The 26,539-nt window shown below is 49.0% G+C and overlaps 1 protein-coding gene across 6 annotated transcripts in view; it reads right to left on the reverse strand.

The window, feature by feature from the left end:
* LOC140396409 (SLIT-ROBO Rho GTPase-activating protein 1) overlaps nt 1-26,539 on the reverse strand; it is a 312,310-nt gene that overhangs the window by 150,385 nt on the left and 135,386 nt on the right. The gene's annotated exons all lie outside the window — the stretch shown is intronic.

Genomic DNA, 26,539 nt, shown 5'->3' on the forward strand with positions numbered 1-26,539 from the left:
TGTATATAGATAGTTTTTTCCATCCTGAATTGCAGTTCTATACTAGACATTTGGTAATTCAGACATTTAGCTTCCCTCGTTAGGAATCCATAAAGCAGTAAGAATGCTCCCTGCAGTAATGAAAGCATTGTATTGTGCATTGGGATATTGTGCATCATCAATTGCAGCTATTAAGATCTATCCACACCAGACACAGTATTAAAGGAGGAGAGAGGGGTAGGGAGGCACAGGGCATTAAGGAGGGACGTCAAGAACCTAGGAGCCACATGGCGAAAGGCAGAGGTTGTGCAAGAGGAGTGGCCGATGCTAGGGTCGGAGGAATGGAAAGTCCAGTGTAATAAGATTGTAGAAGGGCAGAAGGTTACAGAAATCAGGAAGGGGGAAGCCAAGAAAAAATTTGAACACAGGGATAAGAATGTTAAACATTGTGCTTTGAGGACTAGTTGCTAATGAAGGAAATTTGAGAACAAGTATTTGCAAACTTTTAAGCTTTAGTTAATTTTCCCTATTTAGATTTCAATCGATGGTAGATACTAAGTTTTGAGCGATGCTAAATGCGGGGTTTTTGTTTGTGCGAGTGACGCAATCTTCAGTAACACGGATATTATTCAACATAAAGTCAACAGTTCAACACGTCACTTAAGATTGACATTGAGGTGAAATGGGTTTACAAAGTGCCCAAGGGGTGTCTTCAGGGTGATAACAATATGCCAGTGGTAGGATGTGGTGCATTGTCATAGGGGGCACCTTACACAGGAGGCATTAAGCAGGTGTCCTCCTGCCTGCCCTCTCAAGTGGGCATAAAAGATCCCATGGCACTTTTTCAAAGATGAGCACAGGGTTTCTCACTAAAAAGCAGATTACCTGGTCATTATCATATTGCTGTTTGTGGAAGTTTGCTTCGTGCAAATTGGCTGCTGCACTTCTTCCATTGCAACAGTGAGCTGAATTTACTGCAGCCTGAGCCACGGCAGCTGACTTAAGCGCAGGCAAGGCCCAGTGGCTTAAGTTGGAAGCGGGAAGGGATCCTTACAGCAAACTCACCACTTACGGTGCAATGTCAATTAAGCTCATTAAAAAGCCAATTGTCACCAATTATCCCTGAGCCTATTGCAATTTGTGATGATACAAGGATCAAATGGGGGCCTCACTGTTTTCCTGCATCCAGCAAAGCCTATCTGGTCTCTCAGTCTTACGGTAGTGAAAGGCACTATGTAAATGCAAATTCTTCTTTTTTTTTTTAAATACAACTTACATTTAGTGTCTTGAATGAAATCCATTGTTTGAATGAAATGCACAAAGTGGCAGAATTAGATGCCAGAAATGCCATTCCCAAAAAACTGAAGTCAAGTCGAAGAAAGGAATGTCTCCCACACTCCCAACTGTAAAGAATCAACAATGTAGACTTGTGCATCGGCTGGTCTGCTTTCTCGGAATCTCTCTCTTTCATGTGTGATGTGATTGGATGCTGATTTACTGTAAACGTGACATGCACTCAAGAACTGTAACCTTATTTGTGATTAAATTTAGGACGCATGGAATTTTATTATTGGCTGCTTAGTTCTTGAATTGTACTTCCCAGCTGTCAATAAAGTCAACCTTCTTTTATATATTCAATGGTATCAACTGTGAACTGCAATAAACGGCACATCGACTTTATATCGGTTATAGTTTTGTCTCTGTAACTACAGTTCTCCAGATTGAAGCACTCTGATACCTAACTGAGTGGTAATTCTTCATGAATGTGCTTGAACAAAGATTATTAGCAATCTCACTCCCACCCCTGCCCAGAATCGGGCCTGAGCGATTCCCTCCACCTCCCCAAGTGGCTCCTGAAATAATGGATGTATTGGTGGTCATCTTCCAGGATTCTATAGACACTGGAACAGTTCCTGCAGACTGGAGGGTAGCTAATGTAATTCCACTATTTAAAAAGGGAGATAGGAAGAAACCGGGGAATTATAGACCAGTAAGCCTGACGTCCGTAGTGGGGAAAATTCTAGAATCCATTATCAAAGATTTTATAGGAGAGCACTTAAAAACAGTGGCAGGATCGGACTGTGTCAGCATGGATTTATGAAGGTGAAATCATGCTTGACAAATCTACTGGAATTCTTCGAGGATGTAACTAGCAGAGTTGATGAGAGGGAGCCAGTGGATGTGGTTTATTTGGACTTTCAGAGTTCTTTTGACAAAGTGCCACATGAGAGATTAGTGTGTAAAATTAAAGAGCATGGGATTATGGGTAGTGTATCGAGATGGACAGAAAACCGGTTGGCAGACAGGAAAGAAAAAGAGTAGGAATTAACTGGTCTATTTCAAATTGGCAGGAAGGAAAAGGTCAGGTACTGCAGGGATCAGTGCTAGGACCCCAGTTACTCACAATATATATATTCAATATGTATTAATCATTTGGATGAGGGAACAAAATGTAATATCTCCAAATTTGCAGATGACGCCAAGCTGGGTGGGAGGATGAGTTGCGAGGAGGATGCAAGCATTCTTCAGTGTGATTTGGACAAGTTGATTGAGTGGGCAAATGAATGGCAGATGCAGTATAATTTGGATACATGCAAGGTTATCTACTTTGGTAGCAAAAACAAGGCGGCAGACTATTATCTGAATGGCCATAAATTAGGAGAGGGGAATGTGCAAAAAGTCCTGGGTGTCTTCGTACACCAGTCACTGAAGGTAAGCATGCAGATACAGCAGGAAAAGAAGGCAAATGGTATGCTGGCTTTCATTGCGAGAGGATTCGAGTATAGGAGCAGGGGTGTCTTGTGAGGCCACACCTGGAATATTGTGTGCAGTTTTGGTCTCATTATCTGAGGAAGGATGTTCTTGCTCTAGAGGGAGTGCAGCGAAGGTTTACTGGACTGATTCCTGGGATGGCGGGATTGACCTATGTGGGATTGAATCGGTTACGATTGTATTCGCTGGAGGGCAGCACTGTGGTGCAGTGGTTAGCACTGGGACTGTGGCGCTGAGGACCTGGGTTCGAATCCCGGCCCTGGGTCACTGTCCGTGTGGAGTTTGTACATTCTCCCCATGTCTGCGTGGGTTTCACCCCCCAACCCAAAGGTGTGCAGGTTAGGTGGATTGGCCACTCTAAATTGTCCCTTAATTGGAATAAATAATTGGGTACTCTAAATTGATTTTAAAAAGGATTATATTCGCTGGAGTTCAGAAGAATGAGGGGGGATCTCATAGAAATCTATAAAATTCCAACAGGTTTAGACAGGGCAGATTCAGGAAGGATATTCCCGATGGCGGGGGTGTGCAGAACCAGGGGTCACAGTCTGAGGATACAGGGTAGACCATTTAAAACTGAGATGAGGAGAAATGTCTTCACCCAGAGCCTGTGGAATTTATTACCACAGGAAGTAGTTGAGGCCAGAACATTGTGGGCTGGATTGAGAGACCAGGTGCTGATGCTGGGACTGAATTGCGAGTGTTCTACGTACACGATAGCGATGCTGGTCCCGGAGAAATTCAGGTCATCCTAATGGGTAGCACCGGCACCAGGTGGAACTAGTGCATGCTGGCGTGAGATATGACGGGGTTGGGGTCAGCCTGACAGGCAGGAGCTACATATAGGCACTCCACTCCCCACACACCATCATCCCAGCCAAGAAGGCAGCATTGGTTGTGCTGGAGCATGCCCATCCCATTGATGGGTTGGCTGGGGCCTGAGTGTACCTGGGGTGGCCAGGGGAGACACCCATATGACCAGTGGAGCGAAGTTCACAGTGGGCAGTCAGCAGTGTGCGCATTCAGATGGCTGCCTTGCAGTTTACAGATAAGGTGGTCCATGCCCGTCAACCCCGACCTCTTGGCCCACCTCCTGGCCACCCCCCGCTACTCACCCTGGCCCTGCCAGAAGCCCCCTGGCTAGCGGCACGACTGTCAGCACACTAAGCAAAGTTGGACACTTTTTGAAACCCTCAGCAGCCACGGCGCCTGTTTCCTGATTCTAAAGACCGCAAGTGAACCTTGCCGTCGGTAATTCCGTCTGGCGGAGGCAGAGCATCGCGGGGGCCCTGAAATTGCCAGGTCGGACCCGACAATGATATGCCAACGGCGCTAACTGTACAATTTGCATGCCCACGCTGGCGTGCGGCATGGAATGTATTCACGCCGCTGCCGAGGCACCGGAGCATGGCATTCTGTCAGTAACCTCATTGCAGTGTTAATGTAAACCTCCTTGTGACAATACAGATTATTACTATACACAAAGAGATTAGCGTGTGGGGCGGCACATGGCACTGCCGCCTACTGCGCTGAGGACCCGAGTTCAACTTTCGGCTAATTCATGATTCTCCGCCCGATCATGATTCCCGATTCCGGCGTTGCTGGACAGAGAATCCTGTATGTTTTCAAGAAACAGGTAGATATAGCACTTAGGGCGAAGGGAATCAAAGGATATGGCTATTGGGTTGGGTGATCAACCATGATCAAAATGAGTGGTGTAGCAGGTTCGAAGGGCCGAATGGACTCCTCCTGCTCTTATTTTCTATGTTTCTATGCATCCATAGCTCAGATAGCGATTCGGAAGAAAAATCCTTGGTCAATTTGTCCTCCTCGCCTATGTAGACCAAGGCTTGATGTGGTGCCTTCATCATTACCATTTTCCAAGATCTGCCGAGTCAGTGTGAACCAGGTGTCACATGACATTGTACTCACGCATCCGTTGGAAAGGTATTCAAAAGGAAGTTAAATAAATACATGAGGGAGAAAGGAACGGAAGATTATGCAGAGAGAGTTGGATGAAAAGGGATAGAAGGTTCAGGTGGAGTATAAACCCTGGTGGACTAAATGACTGCTTCCTGCACTGCATACTTGATACCAATCTGTGATAAAATAAAAATAGATAAAAGAGATGCTAAATTAGATTGACAGCACGGAAAGTCAGCTGGCCCAGATGGGCTGTTTCCTAGGTTACTGAGAGAAGCAATGTTGAAGATAGCAGAAATTTTGATTACAATCTATCAATCCTCTTTGGTTCTGGCAGAAGACTGCGGAGTTGCAAGTATTATACCCCTACTCAAAGAGGGGAGGGGGATCGAACCTGGTAACTACAGGCCAGCCAATCTAATGCCAGTTCTTGAGGAAAAAACTGATTCCCACATGGAGAAGCAAGGGACAGCTTGTCGAGAGTTCTGAAAGGCAAATCATGGGCTGGAGTCTCCGCTGTCGGGATTCATAAATCTGGTGCGGCGGGATGGAGAATCCCGCCCCATGTCTTTAGGATCCTGAGGGGTATTGACAGGGCAGATGTGGAAATGATGTTTCTTCTTGTCCAAGAATCCAGAACTTGGGGCCACTGTTTAAAAATAAGTGGTCACTCACTTAAGACAGGGATGAGGAGAATTATTTTCTCTCTTGAGTCGTGGGTCTTTGGAACTGTTTTGAGGAAGAGTCTTTGAATATTTTTCAGGCAGAACGAGATAGATTCTTGTATAAACAGGAGAGTGAAAGGTTATCGGGAGTAGGTTGGAATGTGGGGCTAGGGTTGCAATCAGCTCAGCCATGATCTTATTGAATGGCGGGGCAGGCTCGAGGGGCCGAATGGACTGATCCTGCTCTTAATTCGCATGCATGTCTGACTGACCTGACTGAGTTCTCCGATGACGCAACAGGAATGAGGGACATCAGCAATGTGAAGGGGTTGGAGAAATTGGGATTGTTCACCTTGGAACTGGGAAGGTTAGGGGAAGGCTGAATAAAAGTAGTCAAAATATGTGGGGTTTTGATAGCGCAAACTGGGAGAAAAGTGCTCCCTCTGGCAAGTGGGCCGGTAATCGGAGATCAAAGATTTAAAATCAGAAGCACAGGATTGATAAGGTCTGGAAAGCACGATCTGGAAGGGCGGTGGAAGCAAATTCCGCAGGAATTATCAAAGGGCAATTAGACATGGTGGGGACTAACATGCTGGATTGTGAGGTAAAAGTTACATTATGGGATTACATTTGAAAGGGCTATCCAAGAGTTAGCAAAGGCATGATAGCTGAATAGCCTCATTCTGTGCTGTGATTGCAGGTCAATCTCAGGATCGGACCTTACTTCACTTAGGTCTTTAATTAATAAAATTGCTCGTTACTGGGACTTCTGTTCTTTCTTTCTGGACAACTTCTACTGTCAAGGCCTTGCCTTCCACCATTTCAAACCTTCTCCACCCCGAAGTCCTTGAGGTTTCTGTGCTCCTCCAATTCTGGCCAATTGCACATCCTCGATTTTCATTACCGCAACATTTGCAGCCATGCCTTTAACGACCAAGGGCATGAGCTCGGGAATATCTTCCCTAAACCTCTCTCTGCCTCTCTTTCTTCTTTTAAGACGCTCCATAAAGTTGAGCAGTTTGACAAAGTCTTTGGTCTGGTACATAGGAATAGGAGGAGACCAACCAGCCATTCGAGCCTATCCTGCAATTCAGTGAGATCATGGCTGGTCTGTGGTCTGACTCCATTTGTGCATCATTTTTTTCCCCAGTGAAGGGGCAATTTATTGTGGCCAATCCACCTACCCTGCACATCTTTTGGGTTGTGGGGGTGAGACCCACACAGACACGGGGAGAATGTGCAAACTCCACATGGACAGTGACCCGGGGCTGGGATCGAACCATGGTCCTCGCCGCCGTGGGGCAGCTGTGCTAACCACTGCGCCACCCTCCCATTTGCTTATCATTGCCCTATATCCCTTATTAACTTTGGCAAAAGTCTATCAATCTCCATTTTAAAATTAACAATTGACCTAACATTATTACCAGATGTGGAAGAAAGTTCCAAATTTCTACCACCCTTTGTGTGAGGAATTTCATTCTTGAAAGGTCTGGCTCTAATTTGGATTTATGACTCCTCGTATTAGGGTGCCCAACCAGCATAAATAGTTTCCCTCTATCAACCATATCTAAAAAATCAACCAAATCTCCCTTTAAAACCATTTAAATTCCAAAGCTTATACAGTCCTAGTTTGTGCAATCTCTCCTTGTAATTCAACCTTCAGATTCAGGACGCGATAAGGCCGTTCAATCTCGTGAGCAGCCGTGACACTTGGAGCACCTCACGAGATGTAACGGGATCTCGCGAGGTGTTGCATTCAGGGCCGGGATTCTCCCCAACCCGGCTGGGCGGGGGAATCCGGCGTAATGGAGTGGCGTGAGCCACTCCGGCGTCGCGCCGCCCCAAAGGTGCACCTTTAGGGGCCAAGCCCTCACCTTGAGGGGCTAGGCTCGCGCCGCAGTGATTTCCGCCCGGCCGGCTGGCGGGAAAGGCCTTTGGCGCCACACCAGCCAGTGCCGCTAGGACTTCGCCGGGCGACGCATGCGCGGGAGCGTCAGTGGACGCTCACGGCATCCCTGTGCATGTGCACTGGAGGGGGTCTCTTCCGCCTCCGCCATAGTGGAGACCATGGCGAAGGTGGAAGAAAAAGAGTGCCCCCACGGCACAGGCCTGCCCGCCGATCGGTGGGCCCCGATCGCGGGCCAGGCCACCGTGGACGCCCCCCCAGGACCCCGGAGCCCACCCGCGCCATCTGCCCCCGCCGGTAAGGTAGGTGGTTCAATCCACGGCGGCTGGCGAGGGTTGACAGCGGCGGGACTTCGGCCCATCGCGGGCCGGAGAATCGCCGGGGGGAGCCCGCCGACCGTCACGGCGCGATTCCTGCCCCTGCCGATCCTCTGGTGGCGGAGAATTTAGGACACTGCGGGGGCGGGATTCACGCCAGCCCCAGCGATTCTCCGACCCGGCCGGGGTGGGGGGTGGGGTCAGAGAATCACGCCCCTGGATCTCGCCCTCACTAAGAGCAGTTAGGCTCACTTAAATATGTTTGCACCGGATTCTCTCAAAGCTCTGGGATCGAATACCCACCTGGGAATCTGCGACATAGCGCCCTTTAACATGGTCCACACGAACGTGGACCAGGCGTAATGGTACCTTGGGGGGGGGGCGCCCTTTAACATGGTCCACACGAACGTGGACCAGGCGTAATGGTACCTTGGGGGGGGGGGGCGCCCTTTAACATGGTCCACACGAACGTGGACCAGGCGTAATGGTACCTTGGGGGGGGGGGGGTCCCCAGGCTAATAAAATCCTTTGAGCAATGCAACACTGTGCTCTTTCCAAGGTGGATACATCCTTTCTGAGGTGCGGTGCCTCAGAACTGCTCACATACTGTAGTCTACCCAGGATTTTATGGGCGGGATTCTCTAATAATGGGGCTATGTCCCGATGCCGAGGTGAATACCGGCGCCAACGACCCCCGAAGGTGAGGAATTCTCACCTTTCTAGGGGGCTAGGTTGGCGCCGGAGTGGTCCCCGCAGCTCTAGCCCACGCGGAACAGCCCGCGCGAGTTCGTGCATGCACAGAACCGCCGGCGTGATTCGGCGCATGCGCGGGGGTTCCCTTCTCCGCGCCGACCCCCAGGCAATATGGCGGAGGCCAACAGCAGCCCGAGTAAAGTAGGCACTTGTAGGCCGCAGAGTAAAGTAGGTCCCCATGGAACCAGACGCCCGCCGATCGGTAGGCCCCGATCGCGGGTCATTCCCCCCCCCCCCCCCCCTCTCCAGGACAGCCTCTGCACACTCACCTTCCAGGTCCCGCCGGCGAGACTCGGCCAAACTCGTCAGCCACTCGGACCATCGGGGCCCGGAGAATTGCCAGGGGGGCCGCTGTCAACGGCCCCTGACCGGCGCGGCAGTGATCCCACCGGCGCCCAAAAAATGGCACCGGAGAATGGGGAAGCCGGCATTGGGGCGGCGGGCCCCCCCCCCCCCCCCCCGGGGTTCTCTGACCCGGCACCAGGTCGGAGAATCCCGGCCTATACATCTGAAGCATACCTTCTGCTCATTCCAGTAGCCTTTTACATTAATTTCTGTATCTTTTGGTTCTTTCATGGGACGCGAGTGTTGTTGGCAAGGGCAGCATTTATGGTCCATCCATAATTGCCCTTGAAGTCAGTGGCTTGCTTGGCATTTCAGAGGCCAGTGGTGTCAACTACATTGCTGCAGGTCAAGTCACATGTAGGCCGTACCAAGTAAGATTGGAGATTTCCTTCTCAAACAGGCAGGAGAAGGGGGGTGAGAAAATATCAGCCATGATTGAATGGTGGAGCAGACTCGAAGGACCGAGTGGCCTAATTCTGCTCCTATGTCTTATGGTCTTAAAACGACATTAGCAATCCAGATGGGGCTTTACAACAATCAACAATAGACAGCTGAGGCGATTGCTTTCATTACCAGATTTATTGAATTCAAATGCCACCAGCTGCTGTGGTGGGATTTGAACGCACATCTCCAGAATATATATCTGGGCGTCTGGATTGCTTGTCTAATGATATTACCACTGTGCCACCGTCTCCCCATCGCTACACTTTTTGTAACATTTTAATGATCTCAGTTCTCCTTCTTCTCCATCTGTTTCTAGCTTTTCACTATTTAGAAAATATCCTGTTTTATCTTTATTAGTTCCAAAGTGGATGACCTCTAAAATCCACTGAAGGCAGGTTATTATCTGACTGGCTCCAGATTAGGAGGGGGGCCTGTGCAACGAGGCCTGGGGTGTCCTCATATACCAATCACTGAAAGCAAGCATGCAGGTGCAGCAGGCAGTGAAGAAGCCAAATGGTATTGCTGGCCTTCATAGTGAGAAGATTCAAGCACGTGAGCAGGGATGGCATGTTGCAATTGAGCAGGGGTGTCGTGTTGCAATTATACAGGGCCTTAGTGAGACCACACCTAGAATATTGGGCGCTATTTAACGGAAATGAGACAGTGTCTCGTGTCGGGCACGTTTAGCCAGGGGCTTCCCGGCACTGTCAGCTTTGAGAACGACCCCGCCATGAAACGTAACTATTTCTGCACCTCAGCGAGGAATGCCCCGGCGAGGCTGCACTTAGTCCCATTTCTTGCAATAACTAACTCTGAACCCCCCAATGAAGGGGTCCTCGAGCCCCCCGCACCCCACCTCATAAAGGCAGGGCACCCCCGGGCTTGATTCCCGACGCGGGCAAGAAGCCACCTGGCTACCTTTGCACTGCCAGCCTGACAGTGCCCCTGCCAGCACCACCTGGGCACCATCCTGCCCAAAGCCCGACCACCCAGAGCCCGGGTCGCCCCAAGATGTGCAGTGTAGGTAGATTGGCCACGTTAAATTGCCCCTTAACTGGGAATAAAAAAGAATTCGGTACTCTAAATTTATATTTTTAAAAATTCACACTCACCCTGGACAAATGCTTTGTTTCTTTCTTACAACCACTACCACACCGTTGCTTTTTGTTCATGACATCTTTGCCATTTAAACTCTCCCACCCTCAATCCTATCCTAGATCTCCTCTTTACTCCTTCTTCCTGCCCCTTTCAATGGCATAAACCCCATCAGAGTTCTACCTTCCTTCAGCTCTGAAGAAGAGGCTTGTCGGGCTTGAAACATCAACTCTGTTTCTCTCTCCACAAATGCTGCCAGACCTGCTGTGCATTTCCAGCATTTGCTATTTCAGATTTTCAGCATCGACAGTATTTTGCTTTATGCATTTATGCCCCCTCTTCCCTTCAGGTATAGGTCCGAAAAAAACACCTTCACTTACTTGGAATGGAGACCCTCCCTTGTTGAATAAACGTGGGATAAATCTCATTGTTTGATGTTGGTGAGCCACATTTAACACTCTGGCTTGTCAAGTTTTAATATGAATCTGCTATCCAATTAACACTCAACTCCTTGTCAGACAGTTAAGTGTTTTATTTCCTGTTTATTTATAGATGTCATTTGCACAGATTCTCACCTACTTAATAGAAGCATATTTCTCTGGGCCTACAAGGCTAACCAGGCTATTGTACTGAAAAGCTGAAGCCTGTCCATACCCCACACTGCGAGGAGGACATTGATCATTATGCGTTTGCTTAGCAGGCAAGCGGAAAACTGCTTCTTGTTCAATCCTGGCAGCCCAGGACAACATAGTGCTGTAAATCGGAGTATCACCATTTTATCCCAGTTGACGAAAATGAAAGATCATGGGGCGCGATTCTCCGCTCCCGCGACTAAGTGCCCACGCCGTCGAGATTCAGCCCCAATCTCGACCGATTCAGGGCCCGAAAATGGGCTAGGATCGGGGCCGCGAGAAACTCGGGGGGCGTGTCGCTAAAGCAGCGTCATCAGCACGCGCCAGGCATTGGCGCCGCATAAAAGCAGTGCCGCGTCATCCACCGCCTAACTGGCGTCACCCGCTCATGCGCAGGTTGGCCGGCGCCAACCCGCGCATGCGTGGTTGCCGTCCTCCCCGAGGCCGCCCCGCAAGAAGATGTCGGATGGATCTTGCGGGGCAGTGGAGGAAAGGTGGTCCTCCTTCAGAGAGGCCGGCCCGCCGATCGGTGGGCACCGATCGCGGGCCAGACCCCTTTAGAGTGCAACCCCTGTGAAAGAACCCCCCTCACCCGCCCACAGGTCGCCCCCCCCCCCCCAGCGTTCCCGCGCTGTTCCCGCCGGCAGCGACCAGGTGTGGATGGCGCCTGCGGGAAGCCGTTGCTTTGGGCAGGCCGCTCGGCCCATTCGGGATGGAGAATAGCGGGTGTAGCGGAGAATCGCCATTTTGGGTGTCCTGGGCGATTCTCTGGCCTGCGCTGCGCAGAACACGATGGGTCCGTTCCCGCCGCTTGGGCGCATGGAGGGCGTCAGACCGGCGTCGCGGGGAAAAATGGCGTGCCAGGCGATTCTCCAAATCGGCGCGGGAGCAGAGAATCGCGCCCCATAGTTCCTGAAATGAGAAAGCTGTATAAGTGCTGGGTCCCCAAAAACTGGTGACCAAGGACCAGTAACAAACAATACTTTATTTACTCGCTGAGCAGCAACTCCATGCTTGTATTCTGCCCACGCTCCGGGGAGAATTCCCGTGCTCCCATCACATGACCCTTTTAAGCGGCCTCGTCATCACTCTGTCTACAAAAATGAAAAAGGATTCTTGAATTCTGTCTCCAGGTTCACTTCACTGGATACCTGGGCGGCATGGTAGCACAGTGGTTAGCATTTTGCTTTACAGCGCCAGGATCCCAGGTTTGATTCCTGCTTGGGTCACCGTCTGTGCGGAGTCTGCACGTTCTCCCCGTGTCGGCATGGGTTTTCTCCGGATGCTCCGGTTTCCTCCCACAAGTCTCGAAAGATGCACTGTTAGGTGAATTGAACCTTCTGAATCCTCCCTCTGTGTACCCGAACAGGCGCCGGAATGAGGCGACTAGGGGATTTTCACGGTAACTTCAGTGCAGGGTTAACGTAAGCCTACCTGTGACACTGATAAAGATTATTATTATTACCAATACACAAAATACAGCTGAGCCAAGCAACCCCAACTAACGTGTCACTAATTTTCTTTATTACTAGTTCTTGGGATGTGGGCATCGTTGACAAGACAAGCATTTATTGCCCATTGAGAAGGTCCCTGCAGCCCATGTAGGTACGCCCACTATGCTGTTAGGAAGGACGTTCCAAGATTTTGACCCAGTGACAGGGAAGGAACAGCAATATATTTCCAAGTCAGGGTGGTGTGCGAATGGAGGGGAACCTGCAAGTGGTGGGGTCTCCCCCTACTCTTGTTCCTGTCAGTGGTGGAGGTTACAGGTTTGGAAGATACTGTTGAAAGAGCCTTGACAAGTTACTCAGTGCATCTTATAGACAGGTGATAGTCAATCATCTCAATTGAAAGTTATTTCACTAGAACTGCTGGATAAGTTTGGATGAATTTTGGTTGTTATAAATGGAGTGTTGGAAGACACTAAATGAGCCCAGAAGAACCCAGATGCCATTGGACAATCTACCAATTTAAAGTACTTTTTCCAATGTGTTGATCCTTTTGGTGTATTTCTTTAACAGCGTTTTATTGCTGTTTTAACCTGGAGGTCATAGATATTGTGCAATGCCTAAAAGACCCAAGAACCTCTTCCCAAGCTTCTGGCATTTGGATGGAAAACTATTTAATTGAGGTGTTTAAGACCCAGGTGCCTTCATTCCCACCTCGAACCCAAGTCTTTATTACTCATTAAAGAATCAGAATCTCGGGTTTCTTCAGAAACATCTTGAGAGGACCTTCTAACCGTGTGGGTCATTCCCAACACATTGGATTATTTGAGCCAGATCCCCCAGAAGTCGTTCCATATCATATGTGACAATTTGGGTGTTTTATCAGTCACTGGAAAGGCCAAGTTGATACATTAGATCAAAATATTTGCAATTTCGGACATTCAGATTGGTCCATCAGACAAAGGCATTCCTGTTCTTCAGGAACCCAAAACCACACTACTAAAAAATAACAAAAGTTTTGCAAAATAAACTGGTGGTTTTAGGGCGGCACAGTGGTTAGCACTGCTGCCTCACAAGTGCCGAGGACCCGGGTTCGATCCCAGCCCCGGGTCACTGTCTGTGTGAAGTTTACACATTCTCCCCGTGTCTGCGTGGGTCTCATCCCCACAACCCAAAGATGCGCAAAGTAGGTGGATTGGCCACACTAAATTGCCCCTTAATTGGAAAGAAAATAATTGGGTCCTCTAAATTATTTTTAAAAAGCAACTGGTGATTTTATTTTAAACTGAAGATTTTCCTGGGATTTGTGCGTCGCTGGCAAGGCTAGCATTTGTTGTCCATCCTTAGTTGCCCCTGGAGGGCAGTTAAGACTCAACCACATTGCTGTGGTTGTCTGGAGTCACATGTAGGCCAGACAGGAACAGGACGACGGTTTCCTTCCCCAAGGACATTAGTGACGGGTTTTAGCACAGTTGTCGACAGTTTCACCGTCACTGCTATCGAGACTATTTCCAGAGTTATTAATTGAATTTTAAATCCACCAGCTGCTGGGGTGGGATTCAAACCCATGTCCCCAGAGCAATAGCCTGGGCCTCTGGATACTCACCCAGTGACTGTATGACGACTACATCTCCCCACTAACTTATTAACTTTTATAAACTTTATCTGGTCTTTAAAGAAAATTATAGAATAAAATAGGTGTATATCGAATACAGAGGGGGAAAAAGCATCATTTAGAATATTTCATTTTTTATACAAAAATTTAATTTCTATTTTAATCACTTAACTGGAATGATTAGATAATCTGACTTAAAAGAAAGCTATGCTAAGAATGACTGAATTATTAGGAGTACAATGGATGCATTTGAGTGAGGCATATACCCAGCCAGCTTGGTATAAAGTCAATGTCCCATCCATATTTGTCAGTAAACATTGAACAAATGAGGAAGAATTACTTTTTTGTCTATTAAATCCTTTGACAAGTTTCTCACTGCTATATGTTGGTGGTTGGTCAGCTGGTGCCAGTATTTCATTGGCTGGAGAGGCGATATAACGGAGCAACTGACCCATCTGGGGTGGGAGTCAAACAAATCCAACGACTCAAGCGACCAGACTCCCTGACCAAAGAGAAAGTCAAATCTACACTCTCGTTACATTTCTCTACTGAACCTCATGGATCAAGTACCTGATTCTAAACCCACAGCAAAGCAGCTCAGAAGGTGGCTATTCGGCCCACTGTGTCTGTGCTGGATCCTTGAAAGAGTTTTCAAATTAGTCCCACTCAACCCCTTCCCTTTCCTTAAAGCCATGCAAATTCCTTAAGGAGGGAAATTTTAGGAGTTGAAAAAAATGAATGACTTCTCCATTGGCCGGCATTAGTAAACTTTGAAAGTTAGCAGCACCACTTCTTTTATATTTATCGGCTAATTCATGCCAATTAAAAGTAGCTGTACTGCAAAGCGTTGATCCGTCACTTGACCTTTTACAGTGGTTGAGGACAATTTGAGACAGTTGTGGAAAGCACCACCAGAACAGAACTGGAGACTTCAATGCCAGGTTTTTAAACTAAGATACAAAGACAATATTGGGTAGCAGAGTGTGAAAAGTTAATTACAAATGTCTTTTCCATCATTCATTACCAATGTGAGTATACGGTCGAGAGATTTTCAAAACCCAACCAAGTTCTGCCCAAGAAATACCCATCTCTTGGAGCAAGTGCTTTCATGTGGGAACTGTGAAGTGCCTTGAGATCTTTTCTGTGTGTTGCACACGTACTACATGAACTTTACAGGCCATTCAGCCCAACTGGCACATGCTAGTCTTTAAGCTCTACGTGAGCCTCCTCACATCTTGCTTCATCTATGCGAGCCCAGGCCAGCAAAACCTTCTTTGCTTGATTTAATGTTAGGCATGTTTGCCCTAGAAAGGACAGCTTCCGGTTGATTTGGGGCAGGATCTTTCAGCCCCGCAATGGGGTGTTTTCTTGCGGTGGTGACGGCTTGTCGTTTAGCCACCGGTGGCATCTTCCGGTCCCGTCAATTTCGAGAGAGTTTTCAGTGAATCGCCCATCCCATCTCCAGGAGCCCATCGCGAGGGGTAGCTTTCAGCGGGACTGGATGATCCCACCAATGGGAAGAGCAGGAAAATCCCACCATTTGTCTTTACATGTGATGCCAAGGATGTGTCAAAGACAGCAGAGAGGGAAGCTATTGTGCTTTGTTTTCTTGGTAGGTGTAAGTTACCCAGGTTTTGCTGTCTTCCAGCGATGTGCTGGGGATACGGTTCTTGTGGATAAGCATCTTGGTCCCGAGGGTTGATTTGTTGTGTTTCCGTGCCCATTTTTTTTTAAAGCTATGCTTGTTTTGTTAATCAGCCAAGGCTAGTGGCTGCCTTTCCAATATGTGTGCGGAGCTCTTTGTACAGAGGCAGGTTGTCTGTCACCGTAAGTCCAATGTGACTGCGTCCCATGGTCAGGACTGGAAACTACTAAATATATAATTCGGTTGAACTCGAGGAGGTAAAGGAAACATTTGTACACAAGGAGGAGTAACGTTAATGACACTTTAATGGTAAGAGCGGATCTAACGAAAGATGAGCTGACAGTAGAAACATAATGGGCAGGATAAAGAAATAGAGAAGACAGTGGCAGGAGTTGTGCATAGGCGAGCGGGTGGGTCTGGGAGGGATACAGCGAGCAGGTGGATCTGGGAGGGATACAGCGAGCGGGTGGAAGTTGGGAGAAGCAGTGAGCTGGAGGGGGAAGCGGAAAACAGAACACGAGAAAGATAGAGCTATTAAGCGCAAGTTATTAAAAGTTAGTAAGAGGATTTGGGAGTCAATCAGGTTCAAGGCAATGAATAGATTGTTAATGTAAAAATGGCAGGTCAGGAATGTCACCCATCCTTGTTACGTTTTGTTTTGGAAAAGTGATTTTCGTTTAGCACATTTTAGTTCAGCACATTTTAGTTTAGCACGCTGTTTTTGAGCGGAGGATAACCGTACAGAGATGAGACAAGCATGCAGCAAAGGCAGTGTGCTTTAAATGAGGGGTGGGGTCAGGGGGTTAACTTTCATATAGATTTGAATATGAGTAGCAATGTCCCAGAAAGGTAGCAAATGTCTTATGCGTATTGAAGATAATTTTCTGCAACAGTAGGTTCTGGAACCAACAAACGGGCATCCCGTGTAAGAGTTTACACTGAAAAACACGATAGATTTCATTAACAAGCTAACAGTGCATGAACATTTTTCTAATAGAGAGCATAATATCATATATTTAGCGTAGTGTTCGAGGGAGAAATGCTAAATAGCTAAGATTCTGGATTTCGGTCAGGCTGACTATAATGAATTGAAACAGAGACTGTCCCACAGTAAATGGGCAAATCTATCAATTGATAATGTGACAGAAGATCAGTGGTCAGCGCTCCAAAAGGCATTTGTGATACAGAACCAATTTACACTTCTTGGGGAAAGAGCGCCACTTTCCAAAAAGGACATAATAATAACAATAATCTATATTAGTGTCACAAGTAGGCTTACATTAACACTGCAATGAAGTTACTGTGAAAATCCCAGAGTCCGCCACACTCTAGCACCTGTTTGGATTCACTGAAGGAGAATTCAGAATGTCTTATTCACCTAACAGCTTTGACAAAGGGTCATCTGGACTCCACACGTCAGCGATCCTGCGCCGCACAGGGGGCCAGCACGACACTGGAGCGCTTCACGCAGCTCCAGCTGCCGATACGGGCGCCAACAGGGCCCGTGCATACACGCCACGGCCGGCGAGTGTTGGCACATGCCGCCATGCCTGGCGCGAGTTCATGCACGAGCGTGGGTTGCCTTCTCCGCGCCGACCCCCGAGCAGCATGGCAGAGCCCTACAGGGGCCCGGTGCGGAGGAACATAGGGGCCCCTCCGGGATAAGCCCGCCTGCTGATAGGTAGGCCCCAATCGCGGGCCTGGCCACCATGGAGGCCGCCGCCCCCCCGGAGTCAGATACCCCCTCCGCCACACCAGGACGGCCCCCTTAGCACGAATGGCGAGGTCCCACCTGGTAGGACCACATGCGAACGGTGCCGGTCGGGACTCGGCCAAACTCGGCAAGCATTCGGCCCGTCGAGTGCGGAGAATCTCGTCGGTGCCATTGCCGCCGATTCTCTGGTCGTCGGACCGGCGTCACGTGATCCCCATCACCCCGGGCGATTCTCCAACCCAGTGCAGGGTCGGAGAATCCCGCCCCCTTTTTTTGAACTAAAGGAGGTCCAGAGGTACAACGGTAGAATCGCTACCTTTGGGTGAGGTGCTCTGGGTTCCAGTCCCACTTCAGGATTTGATGGCCATGGAAGGCATGTTCGTAACGTGGCCAAACAGGTTGATTATCAGCCTGTAAATACTTCCAATTGGCCTCATGGCAGGCGGTAAGAGTGCAAGAGTTTTCTGGTCAGCCATACTGCAGAAGGCAATAGTAGCAAACCACTGTAATAACCATGGGCCAATCGAATGGACATCCATGATCGGCAACATCCTGGTAGGGCATGGTACCTGGAAGAATTAGTTTTGGACCATTCTTGTTAAAATTGCTACATGAATGTAAGTTGTTGTGGATGCTGCATGATCTGAATCATAAAATATCAAAAGTTTATTGATTATTCATTTACTGACAGTTGCAAAGTTCCACTGTTTAATTTGCTCCATATATATATATATACGGCAGTACACGATGGTCTTATTTATCCTGTCAGCTAACTGGTGATGATTTCAGACTTTAGGCAAGGCACAAAGAATTAACATTATCTTCTCTCAATTTTCTTTTCCCTAATTAAAACATGATTTAAATCTTTTAACATGTCAGACACCATAAATTTTGAAATAAAGCAGGTTCTTTAACTTAACCTGTAATTATAGTCCTGGAGACAACATGAATACAAAGCTACTAACGATTTTGAATGAGACTGGAGATCAAAAGAAATCTCCCTGCCTCTGAATAAGTGAGATCAATTCCCAGTAAAAGTAGTTACGTCAGTAAGCATATTGACTTATTCTTCATCAGTGTCCCGTAAAGAGCATGAATTTGGATACAGAGGCTTAAGTCACAGAATTGTTACGGTGCAGAGGAGGCCATTTGGCCCATCATGCAAGCACTGGCTCTCCAAACGAGCGTCATGACTTAGTGCCATTCCCCTATCTTTTCCCTGTACCCCTGCACATTGTTTCCATTCAAATAATCATCTAATGCCCTCTTGAATGCCTCGATTGAACCTGCCTCCAGCACACTTCCAGACAGTGCATTCCAGACCCCAACCACTCGCTGTGCAAAAATGTTTTTTCTCACATCGCATTTCCTTCTTTTGCAAATCACTTTAAATCTGTGATCAAAATTCTTCAATGTCAAAACTAGTCAGGGCTAGACTTCAATTTATTTTGCTGGATTACCTTCAGGGGATAAAACATTTCAGTCAGTATTGCTTTTCCTGATATATATTAATGATCTAGATCTTGGCAAGAAGGGGACAATTTCAAAGTTTGCAGATGATACACAACTTGGAAGTATTGTAAACTGTGAAGAGGACAATGCAGAACTTCAAAAGGAGATAGACAAGTAGATGGAGTGGGCAGAGAGGTGGCAGATGAAGTTCAATGCAGAGAAGTGTGAGCTGATGCATTTTGGCAGGAAGAACATGGAAACACAATAATAAATAAGTAGTAAGACTTCCGGTTGCGGCTATGTGGAGCTAAGTCGCACGTTCGGCAGCTCCCGACAGAAACTGACTTTTTAGGGCCCCCAGCGGCATTTGTTCGACGGTTCCCAGTGTGGGAAGGTGATAGTAACATTTTCCCCGGCACTGTATGGATTGGACCAGGAGTGGAGCGGTGAAAAAAGTAATTTTGGTGCAGCAAAAAGTGCGAGTGAGGAAAATCAAAAATCAAAGATGGCGGCGGGTAGAGGCCAGGCAGCGTGGGCGCAGTTGTCGCAGGAACAGCAGGAGTTTCTCCAGCGCTGCTTCACGGAATGGAAGGCAGAGCTGTTGGAGCCGATGAAGGCTTCGATAGACAAGCTGCTCGAGACCCAGAAGGCCCAAGGGGCGGCGATCCGGGAGGTGCGGCAAAAGGCTTCGGAGAACTAGGACGAGATCTTGGGCCTGGCGGTGAAGGTAGAGGCGCACAAGGCGATGCATAAGAAATGGCAGGAGAAGTTCGAGGACATGGAGAACCGGTCGACGCGGATTCTGGGTCTCCCGGAGGGAGTGGAGGGGTCGGATGTTGGAGCATACATGGTAACGATGCTGAACACGTTGATGGGTGCGGGGGCCTTCCTGGGGCCTCTGGAGCTGGAGGGGGCCCACCGAGTCCTGGCGAGGAGGTCCAAGCCCAACGAGCCGCCGCAGGCGGTGCTGGTGCGGTTCCACCGCTTCGTGGACAAGGAGTGTGTCCTAAGGTGGACAAAGAAGGAGCGGAGCAGCAGGTGGGAGAATGCAGAGGTCCGGATATAGCAGGACTGGAGCGCGGAGGTGGCCAAGAAGATCAGGCTAAGGCGGCTCTGCATCGGAAGGGGGTGAAATTTGGAATATTGCAGCCGGCGCGACGGTGGGTCACGTTTAAGAACCGCCACCACTACATCGAGCCGCCGGAGGAGGCATGGACCTCTATCCAGGCCGAAAATTTGGACTCGGATTGAGGGTCGGTTTTGAGGGGATGTCGAGAGGGGATTGATGTGATTGCTGTATTTGGGGGGGGGGGGGGGAGCCCCCTGATCCGGCTGATAACTTGGAATGTGAGAGGCCTGAACGGGCTGGTCAAGAGGGCCCGTGTGTTCGTGCACCTGAAGGGACTGAAGGCAGATGTGGTTATGCTCCAGGAGACGCATTTGAGGGTGGCAGACCAGGTTAGGCTGAGAAGGGGGTGGGTAGGGCAGGTTTTCCACTTGGGGTTGGACTCAAAGAATCGAGGGGTGGCGATTTTTGTGGGGAAGCGGGTGTCGTTTGAAGCACTAAGCATCGTGGCAGACAATGGAGGTAGGTACGTGATGGTGAGCGGTAAGCTGCAGGGGATGCATGTGGTCTTGGTGAATGTGTATGCCCCGAATTGGGACGATGCCGGATTTATGCGGCGCATGTTGGGCCGGATTCCGGGGGTGGAACTCGAGCTAGGGGAGGAGAGGGACCAGCGCCCGCTGTGGTGCCTGGAGGTGGGTTTGCTGGCGGATGAGGAGGTGAGCGGGCTGATCCGAGGGTGCATTGAAAGATACCTAGAGGTGAACAATAATGGCGAGGTGCAGGTAGGGGTGGTCTGGGAGGCGCTGAAGGTGGTGATTAGAGGAGAGCTAATCTCCACTAGGGCCCACAAGGAGGGGGCGGAGAGGAGAGAGAGGGAGAGGTTGGTGGGGGAGAATTTAAGTGTAGATAGGAGGTATGCAGAGGTCCCCGAGGAGGGACTACTCAAGGAGCGACGAAGCCTCCTGGCCGAGTTCGACCTGTTGACTACCAAGAAGGCAGAGGTGCAGTGGAGGAAGGCGCAAGGGGCTGTGTATGAATACGGGGAGAAGGCTAGCCAGATGCTGGCACACCAGCTTCGGAAGCGGGAGGCGACGAGGGAGATTGGGGGAGTTAGGGATTATGGGGGGAACAGGGTGTGGATGCGGTGGGAATAAATGGGGTATTTAGAGACTTCTATGAGGGGCTGTATAGGTCTGAGCCCCCGACCCGGGGGGGGGGGGGGAATATGTTGTTTTCTGGACCGGCTGAGGTTCCCGAGGGTAGAGGAGGGGCAGGTGATGGGGCTTGGGGCACCGGTAGGGCTGGAGGAGCTACTAAGGGGCTGGGGAGTATGCAGGTGGGGAAGGCACAGGGGCCAGATGGGTTCCCGGTGGAATTTTACAGGAAGTATAGGGACCTGTTGGGCCCACTACTAGTGAGGACTTTCAATGAGGCGAGGGAGGGGGGGGTCCTACACCTGACGATGTCCAGGGCGCTGCTCTCGCTGATCTTGAAGCGGGACAAGGTCCCTTTACAGTGCGAGTCGTATTGGCCAAACCCGCTCCTCAACGTGGATGCGAAGCTGTTCGCGAAGGTGTTGGCTACCAGAATTGAGGACTGTATCCCGGGGGTGATCCACGAGGATCCGACGGGTTTCGTGAAGGGAAAGCAGCTAAACACCAATGTGCGGAGGCTCCTAAATGTAATCATGATGCCTGCAGTGGAGGGGGAAGTGGAGATAGTGGCGGCTATGGATGCGGAGAAGGCCTTCGATAGGGTGGAGTGGGGGTACCTGTGGGAAGTGTTGAGGAGGTTCGGGTTCGGGGAGGGGTTAGTTAGTTGGGTTAGGTTACTGTACGAAGCCCCGGTGGCGAGTGTGGCCACAAATCGGAGGAGGTCGGAATACTTTCGGCTGTACCGGGGGACGAAGCAGGGGTTCCGCCTATACCTCCTGCTATTTGCGTTGGCAATTGAACATTTGGCGATGGCTCTGAGGGTGTCCAGGAACTGGAGGGGGCTGGTGCGGGGGGGACGGGTATCACTGTATGCCGACGACCTGTTACTGTATGTGGCGGACCCGGTGGGGGGGATACCGGAGGTGATGCGGATCCTCAGGGAGTTTGGTGACTTTTCCGGGTATAAGCTCAACATGGGGAAGAGTGAGCTACTCGTGATACACCCAGGACACCAGGGAAGGGGGATAGACGAGCTTCCACTGAAGAGGACGGAAAGGAGTTTTCGGTACCTAGGGATCCAGGTGGCCAGGGGCTGGGGGGCCCTACACAAACTCAACTTGACGAGGCTGGTGGAGCAGATGGAGGAGGAGTTTAAAAGGTGGGATATGCTGCCACTCTCCCTGGCGGGTAGGGTACAGTCGGTGAAGATGACGGTGCTCCTGAGGTTCCTTTTTATATTCCAGTGCCTCCCCATCCTGATCCCTAAGGCCTTTTTTAAGCAGGTCAGCAGGAGCATAATAGGGTTTGTATGGGCGAAAGCGACCCCGAGGGTGAGAAGGATGTTTCTGGAACGGAGCAGGGACGGAGGAGGGCTAGCATTGCCTAATCTGTGTGGGTATTACTGGGCTGCCAATGTGGCGATGATACGCAAGTGGGTAATGGAGGGGGAGGGGGCAGCGTGGAAGAGGCTGGAGATGGCGTCCTGTGTGGGCACAAGCCTAAGAACGCTGGTGACGGCATCGCTGCCGCTCCCGCCGACAAGGTACTCCACGAGTCCAGTGGTGGCGGCGACCCACAAAATTTGGGGGCAGTGGAGACGCCACAGGCGGGAGGCAGAGGCTTCGGTGTGGTCCCCGATCCGAGAGAACCATCGGTTTGTCCCGGGGAGAATGGATGGGGGGTTCCTGAGCTGGCACAGGGCAGGTATTAGAAGGATGGGGAACGTTTGCGAGCGCTGGAGGAAAAAAAATAGATTGGGAAGCCAGAATTTGCGTTCGTCCAAGAAAAAAGTTAACAGTTGCAATTGGTTTGGAGATCAGAACGGCAGCTCCTCAGCGCATTGTTGTACAGCAATCGAAAAATCCAGTGTCAACTGCGAACATTTATTGGTGTACAGTAGGAAGATAAGGATTTTCCTTAGCCTCCAATCTCTTCTCCGTCCCACCTCCACTGTTCCGCGCACACCCTCCCTGCAACCCGGAGGGGGGGTTACTTTGTGTTTACTACTGTGTTTATTATCGTTTAATGGGGGGGCTTGTATATTGGGGGAATACGTGACATAGCTATAAGATATTTATTTATGTGCTCTTTGTTTTTTCTTATTTCTGTAAAAATCTGAATAAAAATATATATATATTAAATAAATAAATAAGTAGTAAAATTCTTGGGTGCAGGAGCAGAGGGAGGTGGAGTATATGTGCAATTAATAGAGGTACAGAGTACAAGAGTAAGGAAGTTATGCGGAACTTATACAAGACACTAGTTAGAGCTCGGCTGGAGTATTTTGTATATTTCTGGGTGCCACACTATAGAAAGGATGTGAACCCATTGGAGAGAGTGCAGGAGAGGTTTGCAAGAATGGTTGCAGGAGTGAGAAACTTCAGTTATGAGGATAGATTGGTGGGCAGCACAGTGGTTAGCACAGCTGCCTCGCGGCGCCGGGGTCCCAGGTTCGATCCCGGCTCTGGGTCACTGTCCATGTGGAGTTTGCACATTCTCCCCGTGTCTATGTGGGTTTGGCCCCCACAACCCAAAGATGTGCAGGGTAGGTGGATTGGCCACGCTAAATCGCCCCTTAATTGGAAAAAACGACTTGGGTATTCTAAATTTATATTTAAAAAATGAGGATGGATTGGAGAGGTTGGGACTGTGTTCCTTGGAGAGAAGAAGGCCAAGAGGATATTTGGTAGAGATGTTCAAAATCATGAGGGAGCTGGACAGAGTAGACAGGGAGAGACTGTTCCCGCTCGTAAAAGGATCAAGAACAAGAGGTGCGAGAGCAGATACTCTGAGCATCAGATTCCCTCATGATCAAAACACTAATAAGAGGACACCAGTTTCATGCTCCCCCAGTATCAGCACTCATTTTCCTCAGTGCGAAGGAATAGATACAACAGGCTCACTTTTGCATCTATGTATCTCCTTGGTCTGAAGGCATAACAGGAGGAGGCGGAACTGGCCAAGTAAGATCGTGACAATGCATTTAAATTTAGAAATTTATTTTTGAAACCACTCTCCACTGAGCCTGCACAGAAAAATCAGGAGAGAGCCGAAGAGCTTGAAACAAAAATAAACCTTCAAAATCCACTGAAAGTGTAAAGAGCCCATCTCTGCTGAAGTGGAGGTCAGCAGGGAGTTCAACTGAGTAAAAGAAGTTGCCATTATCCATTTCCTTGTGAAAGGCGTAGTTGAATCCGTCTCCACTACACTGTCAGGCCGGGCATTCCAGATCCAACCACTGACTGCGTGAAAAGGTTTCTCCTCCTGTCGCCTTCACCTTAATTTGGTGACTTTGGGTTCTCAACCCATTAACCAAGAAGAATGCTATTCCCTCCCAGTCTATTCTATCCTCATTATTTTGAACACCTCTGTCAAATCTCCTCTCAACCTTCACTAAGGAGAAGAGTCCAAGCTTCTCCAATCTATCCACATAACCAAAGTCGCTCATCGCTGGAACCATTCTCATTAACTTTTTCTGCACCCTCGCTAATGCCTTCGCAGTGGTGCCCAGAATTGGACACATTACTCCAACTGAGGCTGAATTAGTATTTTGTAAAGTTTCACCAAAGCTTGCTTGCCCTTTGTACTCCATGCCCCTATTTATACACCCCAGGCTTTTGTATGCCTTATTAACCACTTTCTCAAGCTGCCACGCCATCCTCAATGATCTGTGAGCACATATCACCAATCCTTGCTGTTCTTGCAAGCATTTCAGAATTATACCCTTTATTTTATATCGCTTCTCCTCCTTCATCCTGCCAAACTGCATCATGTCACACTTCCCTGCATTAAATTTCATCTGTCACAAGCCCACCCTTGCCACCAGCCTGTCTATTGCCCTCCTGAAGGAAGGCCTCGTGTAGGTTAGGGCATCGATGCAATTAACCAGCTGGAAATTGAATCTTTACAGAAACAGCACGACCTTTGTTCAACTTCTGGGCAGCAGAACCGCCTGACAAGTAGCAAAGCGGCAGATATTGTGCATCAGTTTGGACTTGCACCCTGTCAATGTGTCGCCATGAAAAGCTCCTCAGGGAGCGCAAAATCCCAACAGGCAATGTTTAGTCTTTAATTCTGCGGAGTGGAAATTCTTGGAGAAATTCACAGACCCTGCATCAGATGACCGCAGAGTCTAAGAACATCCAGCCCCAGCACTTGGTGAAGTGGATCAAAATTCCAAGATTAAGGAAAGCACCTCATCGAATGGAGTCCAATAGACTAAACATCGAGCATCATATGGTGGGCATTCAACCTGCAAACTAACTGCTTCAACCTGCAGGCTTCCTGCTTGCTTCAACTTGTCTTGATCTTGAGGGTCTGAGATAAAGGGTCGCGGGGCATGGAAGGAAAAGGTCAAATCTAATTTGCCAACTGTAACTTTTAGACTTGTTTAAAAGCATGTCGCCTCCAAGGATAGGTTAGCACAGTGGCTATGTTAGGATGCTAGTAATCCGTACCCTAAACAACTGAGGTGGAGGCACAAGTCCAAATTCCCACTGGAGAATTTAAATTAAATTAATTAAATAACATCAGTAAAGGTGACCATAAAGCTGCTGGATTGTCTTAGGTCTCATCCGGTTCATTAATGTCCTTCCAGGCGGGAAATCTGCCAACTTTACCCGGTCTGGCCTACATGTTCAGACCCACAGCAATGAGGTTGGTTCTTAACCATCCTTCCTTATGGCCAAGTAAGCAATTCAGTTGTATTCAAGGCCACAACTGACCACCACCTCATCCAGGGCAATTAGAGATGGGGAATAAATGGTGCCCTCGCCAGCAATGCCAATATTCCAAAAATGAAATTTTAAAAATGCCCTTTCCCCGGATTGTAAATATTTTGAGCAAACTGCCTGGATGACCAGTCTGCAGCAATCAGCAACAAAACGGTTCACCACCCTTGCTTTTGAATTGGGTTGAGATCGTGCAAAGGGTTGGCACAGGCACAGTGGGCCCCCATCCATGCTGTACAATTCGACACAGTAGCGCAGTGGTTAGCACTGTTGCTCCACAGCGCTAGGGTCCCAGGTTCGATTCCCGACTTGGGTCACTGTCTGTGTGGAGTCTGTACGTTCTCCCCGTGTCTGCGTGGGTTTCCTCCGGGAGCTCCGCTTTCCTCCCACAAATCCCGAAAGATGTGCTGTTAGGTAATTTGGATATTCTGAATTCTCGGTGTACCCGAACAGGCGCCGGAATGTGGCGACTAGGGGATTTTCATCGTAACTTCATTGCAGTGTTAATGTAAACCTACTTGTGACAATAAAGATTATTATAGGAACAAATGCAAATGCAGTGTTAGGTGTGACTAAATCCTGACTTGCTGGGTACATGCGACAGAGGGTGACAGTGCCAGCAAGTCTTCAGCTTCCCCAGGGCCAGTGAAATGACTGCCCCATTTCTCACCGGCAGTTTCCAGGTTGGGAAAATCTGGCTAGCTTCGTTTTACAGGCTTTCCAGTAGCTTCCTGGGGCTCGCGCACGGGGAATCACCGGCAAACCTTGTGCAGTGCGAAAAGGAGCCTTTGCTTCAAGTAGCAGAAACTCCTGAGCGTCAGAAGGGACATGTGCAACTTAGTACGACATTTCAGAACAGTACTTTCACTTCACTGGATGAG

Source organism: Scyliorhinus torazame, chromosome 19 (assembly GCF_047496885.1).
Source record: "Scyliorhinus torazame isolate Kashiwa2021f chromosome 19, sScyTor2.1, whole genome shotgun sequence".
Lineage (NCBI taxonomy): Eukaryota > Metazoa > Chordata > Chondrichthyes > Carcharhiniformes > Scyliorhinidae > Scyliorhinus > Scyliorhinus torazame.